This window comes from Cupressus sempervirens, chromosome 5 (genome assembly GCF_028749045.1).
Source record: "Cupressus sempervirens isolate cs-2001-9-10 chromosome 5, ASM2874904v1, whole genome shotgun sequence".
Classification (NCBI taxonomy): Eukaryota; Viridiplantae; Streptophyta; class Pinopsida; order Cupressales; family Cupressaceae; genus Cupressus; species Cupressus sempervirens.
The window spans coordinates 452,078,329-452,087,728 of NC_143122.1; the positions used below are offsets into that span (position 1 = coordinate 452,078,329).

At 32.0% G+C, this 9,400-nt stretch overlaps 1 non-coding gene across 1 annotated transcript; it reads left to right on the forward strand.

The window, feature by feature from the left end:
• The first annotated feature begins 1,538 nt into the window (after positions 1-1,538).
• TRNAM-CAU (transfer RNA methionine (anticodon CAU)) lies at positions 1,539-1,611 on the forward strand. The gene has a single exon. It is a non-coding gene; the product is annotated as a tRNA-Met (tRNA).
• Positions 1,612-9,400: the final 7,789 nt, after the last annotated feature.

Genomic DNA, 9,400 nt, shown 5'->3' on the forward strand with positions numbered 1-9,400 from the left:
GGTAGAGGCAATACAAGAGCAAGCATTAGCATGGGCAAAAGTAGTTCCACCTAAAGAACATGTAGTTGAAGCACTAGGAGGGGAACTTGTGCTAGAAAAATATGTAAGGAGGCACTACTCAGTGGATTAGATCATTGGAGACAAGGATGTTGGAGTAATGACAAGAAGAAAGGTGAGAGAGATAGTCTATCTATTCTCACATGTTGAACCCAAATACACAAGGGAATCCTTAAGGGATGAATACTAGAGAAAGGTCATAGAGGAAGAGATTGACTAGATAGAGTAAAATGAAACATAGACCCGGTTGGTCTGATCGAAGGACAAAAATGTCATTAGCACAAAGTGGGTATTTAGGAATAAGATGAATGAGGATGGAGAAGTAATAAGAAACAAGGCCATGCTTGTTTGCACAAGGTATGTGTAGGAAGAAGATATAGACTATGGATAAACCTTTGCATTGGCTGTAAGATTGCAAGGATTTAGGACACTCCTAGCCTTTGTAGCATATAAGAATTTTAAAATGTACTAGATGGATGTGAAATCTATATTCTTGAATCAAATATTGGAGGAAGAAGTGTACATAGAATGACCAAAAGAGTTTGAGACTAAACAAGGTGAGAACATAGTATGTACAATAAATAAAGCTTTGTATGAATTGAAACATGCACCAAGAGCTTGGTATGAGAGACTACACTCATACTTAATCAAGATTGGATTTGTGAGAACAAGTGACAATAGCCACATCTACCTAAAGAAGAAGACATGAGTTAGATTTTTTATTGTAGAGATATTTTTGGATGACATCATCTTTGGAGGAGATGAAAAGATTAGCACAAAATTTGTAGAGGTGATGAAGAAGGAATTTGAGATGTCCATAATAAGTGAAATCAAGTTCTTCATTAGGTTACAACTTTCCCAACTAAAGGAATGAATCTTCTTAGGATAAACAAAATATGTGAGGGATATTATAAAGACATTTTTTCTAGAGGAAGCCAAAATGGTAAGTATGGGTCCTCATCATCCATCAATGCATGGTGTTCTTCGACTTATTGTTACTCTAGATGGTGAAGATGTTATTGATTGTGAACCTATATTAGGTTATTTACATAGAGGTATGGAAAAAATTGCTGAGAACCGAACAATTGTTCAATATCTCCCCTATGTAACACGATGGGATTATTTAGCTACTATGTTCACAGAGGCAGTAACGGTTAATGCACCAGAAAAGTTGGAAAATATTCAAATACCTAAAAGGGCTAGCTATATTAGAATGATTATGCTAGAGTTCAGTTTTTTCCGATAGGGTCCGTAGACCACGAATTTTCATGTTTTCCCATATATTATTTGTTTATTATTTTGTAAGATAATATAGTGTAATTATTACTTATTAAATTGAATTATAATAAGAAAGAGGTAGTCAGTGCAAGTTATTCAACTATTGTACAATTTGTCAAAAAAAAGTTTCTTGTTATTTCTATAAAAGAGAAATAGAATTGAATTGGTTACCATATTGATTATAATGAAATAACTTTACCATAGCATCCATGGCTGAATGGTAAAAGCACCCAACTCATAATTGGGAAGTCGCGGGTTCAATTCCTGCTGGATGCATAATAAACAGTTATTGCACTCTGTTTTTTAGATGAAAGAATCGCAGCAAGGTTATCTCGATTCAATTCAGTATGGAGATTAGATTATCTCCATCCCTGTTTTGTAATTCTTAACTTCTATTGAAAAGAGAAGTTAAGAATTACAAATATTTTATTTAACACATGTTTGAACGACTTTTTCTCAGATAGAAACATCTATATTTTGTTTTGGTACAAAATGAACAAATTCTATATTATAACCAGTATTATAACCAAAATGAACTTCTAATTGAATGATCAAGTTGATTTTGTAATTAGAAGTTCATCTGATAATTTAAGCCTAGCCTATTCCCTGTGATTTTAAGAATATGAATATAAGGGCAATTCTTCCTTTTTTTTTTACACCTAGTGAAAATTATATTACAAAAAATATCAATCTCTAAAATAATGTATCCTGGGCAATTGCAACAATTGGATTCATTATTATTCCCAATAAAGTAGATGCTATTACAGATATAATCATACTAACTTCGATATAATTTTTTGAGATTGAAGAAGATAATCTATAATTTTGCACGTAGGGAGTTATTTCTTTGTTTCTTTCAGTCATTAATAACTTAATCCTAGTGAACCCAAAAACAGGAGACAAGCAAAAAAAAAATTGCTTATTTTTCTAGACCCTTTTATGGGTTCTACCCAGAGCCATTTGGATCGACGATTCATAACAAATTACGTCCTATTTAATTTGAGGGATTGAACAAATTTTGACTCCCATCCAGAAGTCACTCTCATAAATTGGCTATATTCATAAACTAGCCATATACATATAAGCATTTCACAAAAATAAGAAATCTTTCTATTCAAATGTATTATATAAGCATATTTTGAAGTAGAAGTAAGAAATTCACACACGGGTCTAATATATCTCATACATATGATACCATATACATTATATATTTTTGTTATTTTTGTTATTTTGAAATTCTTTACTTATATATGATTGGTAAACTTTAGTATGTAGTACATAGTAGACCAAACATTGCACAAGCTATTGGGGTAGTGCCTAGATTCTTAGTCAATATAATGGAATCTCACTTGGTTGTTGTGAAAATAATCTTCAGATTCCTTAAGTGTACAAAAGAGTATAGTTTATGATATCCTCATGTGGGTAAGTTTGAGCTCAATTTTTTCATTGATGCAAACTAGGTAGGGAACATAGATGATAGGAAAAGCATGATTGCAGAGTCATTATTTTTAAAAATAATGTTAGTGGCTTGGACTAGTAAGAAGTTGCATATCTTAGTCAATAGTAGAAGCACATATCGATCAAATACAATTTCCTCAAAGAGAAAGAGGTAATATTGGAATATGTACCAACCAAAGAAAAATTGGTAGATATTTTTACAAAACCTCTTCAAAAGGATACCTTTGATTATCTTGGAGAAATGTTAGGGGTATTAACCTTATCAAGTTTGAAGTAGAACAAAGCATCAAGCATCAATCCATGATCTCAAATGACTAACCATAAAGTGGATTAATGAAAAATATGGGACTAATCCATAGGGGGTTATTCACTAGGAAAGAATGTGTATCTTTTTCATTACTGTCAAAGGGGGAGAATCGAGAAAGGTTGAAAGTGCTAAGCAAGGTGGATAGAGAAATAGCATGATAGAGGAAGAAAAATATAGTGAAGGGGAGAAGGTAAGAAAGTGATTCCTAGTAAGAAGTGACACATTGAAAAAGAATCAAAAGAGGAACCTAAGAAAAGTAAGAGGAGAATTAAGAAAGGACAAGGGGGAAAAAGATAGAAGAAGTCAATGAGCATAGGGACAAACAATGCAGAAAAAATAAGCAATAGAGTTGTAGTGAGTGGCATCATCATAGGGGGAGATATGGAACAAGAAAAGAACAAGGAAAATTCATGAATTTATCTACTAAGTATGAAGTAGTCAATTATAGATATGACAAGGAATAATTATCAAAACACAAGTGTTGAATGTTCTAAGTGTTTCCATCAATGCCAGAGGGAGAGATTGTTGGCATAACTATCAAAAATATTAATGAATAAGACTAATGGAGGCCAATTATGAGTTGTTTTTCATTGATATAAAAGGCCAAGACATAATGGAAACTAGTACAAGGTTGTGACTATTGATGTAGTGTGCTCACATGAGTGAATATCCCGTCCACAAGCGATCAGAGACAAGACAGGTTTATGACAAGAGAAGGAAGTCATAAGTACATTCACACTTGGTCAAATTAGTATAATTATGTGTGCACAAGTTGTAGGAATTAAAGGAAGCACAAAGGATGAAGTGACTAGTGGTCATGAAGATAGTTTTGAGACAAATAAATTAGATGAAGTACAAAAACAAGATACACATGACTGACACGTAATGAAGCAAGTGAATTGTGTGTGACATCCTAATTAATGGAGTTGGTACTATCACATTAAGGGGAGAAAAAAGAGTTTTAATTTAAATTTTTCCAAATGGACAAGCTAATAAATTCATAGAACATCTATGACTTATGTTCATACAAGGTACATCTAACAAGAATAGTACATGACAATGACATGAATACATTCTAAACATAGGCTGATGAATTCAAATTTTGAATTCTTGCAGTATGGATCATACCTAAGTGAGTAAGGATCATATAAAATATTTTTAATTCTAAGAAGAAGGTTAGATTGTAGATTGATAAGAAAAATGTCAGAGATTTGAGTTGAGTATAATCTCAAAGAAAATGAGAAGTAGAAGAGATAAGAAAAAGGTATGAAGGTGAATTGTGTTGACAAGAGCCAATGTGCCAAAAAACACAATGATAAAGTGTTTTGTAGCTAGTGGACATGAGCACATTAACAAACATATATGAGTTGTAGAGCCAAGAGAGAGTAGATAAATTTTCAAACACAACCATGGAGCATCAAAGTGATCTTCACCAAGCTAAGTGAAGTATCTATTCTTTCTAGATCAATCTCTCTATTATTTTCTAATCACTACAATGCCAAATCTCATTAAGGGTAGAATTTAACAAATTATTTTTTCAAATCCCCTAATAGGGTGAAAAATTATTTTGTGTTCTAACTCCTTTAAACATACTAGATTAAACTAGGCAAGACACTCATAGTTCTATACTAAATAAGTCAACCAAGTGGCACTTGACAATGTCTTTGTAATCTTTTCATAGAGATAAGCTCTTGATTGGGTGCACTTTAGGAGAGTTCAATCTTTGTGAGGATCATCACACACAACATGCCCCTAATTAGGTTTTCATAAGATAAATATATGCATTATGTGATGTGATTAGTGTCTTAATTATTTTTCCTTAATCCTAACCAGTTAAGTTGTAGCCATATATTTCAACAAACCAATTTGAGGTACGTTCATTTAGAAGAATTTTTTAAATTTATTGGCAATATATTGATCCCCCCCCCCCCCCCCCCCAAGTATATTCATTAATGAATGGACCAACAATAACATTTCTTTTGATCTCTAGGCTTGAATTTCCTCAGATTATGTTCAAGAACTCTTATGGACATCTAGATGCAAAATAACAAATCTTATTGTATGAAAAGTATTTCAAAGGAAATTTTCCTTCATACTTTAATTTTTCTATCCTCTTTTTAATCATATCTTCTAATTCTTCTAACTTTCTTTCCTCTTCCTCAATATATTCCCATTCCTTAGCATATGTACTAAATCTTGCAGAACTAGTAGAACTTGTATAAATTTTATAGCTAATTTATTCTTTCCTTTAGGAAAAATAGCCTTTAATGTCAATTCTACTTTAAGTAAATAAATTCCAAGTTTAATCATTTGAAAAGTAGAAAACTTTCCAATCAATGTATCTCTTGTTACATCTTGAATCATTTTGATCTCCTCAATAGAAACAATCTTGGTTTCATAGAGAGATGACAAGGATATGGGAATCTTTGACATGATTTCATCTTTGAAAATGGTTCCTGAAGTATCTCTAATTTCACAAACAAATTCTATTATCTTCTACACATATGTCATGATTATTTCATCTTCACTCACCCTCATATATTTCAATTCCTTTTAGGATTTGTAACTTTTCTTGTTTCACAATTTTTTCACCTTTATAGAGTGATTGTAGTTTCATCCAAATTTCATGAGCATTCTCATGCTCCATCTACATTCTTAAGATTTGGAATCTATATGGGTCCTTTGTAATGTTTCAATGCTCTATACCCATGAAAATCAAATGTGTAATCATCCTTCCTTTCCACAAAGAAAAGTTAGTCCAATCAAATTTTGGACTTTCCTTCTTAAAGGTCGTTGCATATATTCTCAAGTAGCTAAGCTTTAAAAATAGGATCAAAGGGTTCTAACACCAATCATTATGAATAAAAATCCATAACAAACAATTAGGAGGGGGGGTGTGCTGAAATAATTATGACCAAATTAAAACATTAAAACATCCATCAAATATAAAATTTGTAAAATTAAATGCAATGCAAAGTAAATAACACCACAACTCATAACACTATAATTTATTTTACATGGAAATATGGTTAAGGGAAAAACCATGGTGGGCATCACACCAACTAGATGTTGTATAGGTACATATAATTGTTAGATAAATAAGAAGGGGGTTGAATTAGTTATGCTCAATTATCCTATTGCTCATTTTAACAACTTTAGTACCAAACAACATTCATAATCATCATAAAATTTTACTCAATGTATTCATTTATCTTCATAAATAATATATTCAATCTCTTTGCTTTAATTTGTTCATTCATTGTTCTATTTTAGCTAACTAACAATAATATCACTTAGTTATTACCAACCATAAACTTAGTTGTTACCGAGTTGCAATAAAATGAAAATAATAGATAAAAAAACTTGCATCATAACAACATTAACACATTTGACACCAAGATTTTTAATGTGGAAACACTAGGAAGGAAAAAATTACATGGGACTGGCAACCCAAAAAGTTTCACTCTTCTTAAATGAGCTCTGTTAGGGGATAACCTTGTTAAAGTTTATAAACACATTATTAATGTGAACATCTTAGAGGATTTCAACCAAAAGATCATCTAGACATTATCAATCTATGATTCTATCTAAAGAGTAGCTTACTCCAAAGGACTTCAAAACATCACTAATTAATGTTACCATATAGGATTTCATAGGCTTGTTAGGTGCACTCAGTCTATGAGATTTTATCCTACAATGATTAGAAATTAATAGTGTAAAAATGATATTTTTAGGTATAGCACTACCTTTATTGTTTACATCTCCTTTCTATTAGGTCTTCTTTCTAATCTCTCACTCTAATCTCTTTTCACTTTGTTATTTTGACTAGCTAATTCACTCATCTTTCTCCTTCAACTCTACTAGGTTCACTTGGTTCAATAATCTTCTCTTATCTTCATCAACTTCACATTCACCTCGACCTAATCATCACTTAATCAACTTCTAACAAGAAACATGATCAACAACCTAAAATTGTGTGGAATGTCTCCTTAAATAGTCATATCTGAGCTTCCAGATCCTTCCATCTATTGTTGCTTAATCACAATCATCGATCTCACATTCAATGAATTTAGCCACATAGAAAATAGAACTTGCATAGTACTTCATGCTCTTCCTTATCTTTCTTTAATCTCTATCGTCAAATCCTTATTGAATTTTCCTATTTGTTGATCTTGTAAAAAACTTTGACTTGCACCTTTGAATGTCTCAAAAATTCAATTTTCCATCAAAATTTAGCCTTAGCTTCCATCTTTACACTTTTTTTCTTTCATCTATTACTTGGAGAACATAAAATTTCACTTGGATAATATAGTACTCAGTTAATACTAGACTTTCTCGGGTAATACTACATTTTTCAACTTGATTTGCCAATGGCTCAATGAACACTGTATTCGCTCGATTAAGATTGTCTATCTTCTTTAACCTTGTCACTCGGTTAAGATTTCATAGCTCAATACATTACAATATTACATAATTGTAAAATAATCAAGCCAAAATTACATTATCATTTTCCAACTCATTCAAGTTTCATTTAAATACCTTACTTATCAACTCAATCTTCAACAAACTTTCTTCAAATCATCTTCATCAATCAAATTGATATAACACTCTACTAAGTTAGTATAGTGTCTAGCCAACAAAGACTTTGACATCAATGACAACATAACAACTGATATGACTCTTTTACATACATTTGTAGCATTATAAATTACATTATTACTTGGGGCTAACAATAATACCCTATCACCTGGAGTTCACTACTCTATTACAAAAAGAGTGACAATTTTGATTGGATAATAATCCAAATATGTGAAAAACAATTCATTGTAAATAACAATCCACTAAGCTTAACTAATTGAAAGCATATTGATGATGCCAAATTAGTTTCTTTGAAGCACATTATCGTATTCCACACATGCCTTTTCTAAATTAGCTCGGATCTCTATCATTGATCCAAACTTCACATCATCACACTCTTTCAATTAGCTCTTTTCCATCCCTACTACATGAATTCACAAATGAATTCACTCTCTTAGACACATATCTAACACTTATTAGGTTAGATAAACATGAAACTATTCACATGAATGTTGATGGTATTCCTTTTGGGGAGTATCCTATGCATTGGAGGTTATTGACATGTTGCATTCATGACTATGTTTGTCATTGATGTCAACATAGCAATAAGTCTATGAAGACTAGTAGCATAGTGGAAAGAGATTATACTTGTATGGATAGAATTTTGGTGCACAAGTGATGCATAGTCAAGGACATGTTGTACTGTGTATCTTGATGACGAGGTTAAATTCACAAAGTCTAAGTCAAAGATGTACAAAAGCTACAAGTGATTTACTAAAAGAAATGCAGAGATAGAGTGCATGCAAAGCATTTTCTAATGATCCTATCATATCTTCTATCAGAGATATAATCTAGTGATGCATGGTCAGCCAACGATCTAGGATTTTTTGATGATGATGATAGCAAGTGCATAGGTCCTGAAGTCACACATGTGAATTTTTGTATACATTGTGAGCTGACAGTGTTATTATCATTGTGAATTAATTAACTATATTATTATAATTAATTGGGAAAGCCTCAAGGCCGACTCAAGGAATTATTTTGAAGTTAGGGTATAAAGGAAAGATGTTTTCCTTGTTTTTTATAACAAGTGTATGAAGTATTGAATTTGTAGTGTGAAAAGGAGCAGAGTGTTTGGTGAATGCAAGTAAGTGATCCAAGGGATTATTGTAATTTGTGATATGGTTACAAGATTAAAAGAAGCAAAAGTCTGGCTGACAGGACATCAAAATAGGAAGGAGCAATACTATTCATATCTATTATCCTACAAGGAATAATACATAGATCATTTGGATAGTGGTTTTATTGTCATGCCCTTGAAGTTGTTTGGATAGTGGGTCTATCTGCCTTCCACAACTCCTAACAGAGTTGGCACAAATCCTAACATGGTTGAAATCTCCTAACAGGGATTCAAAGTCTCCTAACAAGGACTGATATGTAATGAATTCTATTATAGACTCCTAACAAGGTCCATCCTCTAACAAGGAATATTTATATTAGTACACATCTTGTGGGTACCATCCCCACTGGGGTTTTCCCTCTAATCAAGGGTTTTCGTCATTAACATATCTAGTTTTATTGTGCATGATTATCTTGTTGTAGTTTCTAACTAAATTTCTCATATGGTGAAGTTTAATGAGGGTTGATAAGTGTGATAATAGCTAGATAACTGATTCACCCCCCCTTCCCCCTCTTAGTTATATTAGTGGACTATATATTCTA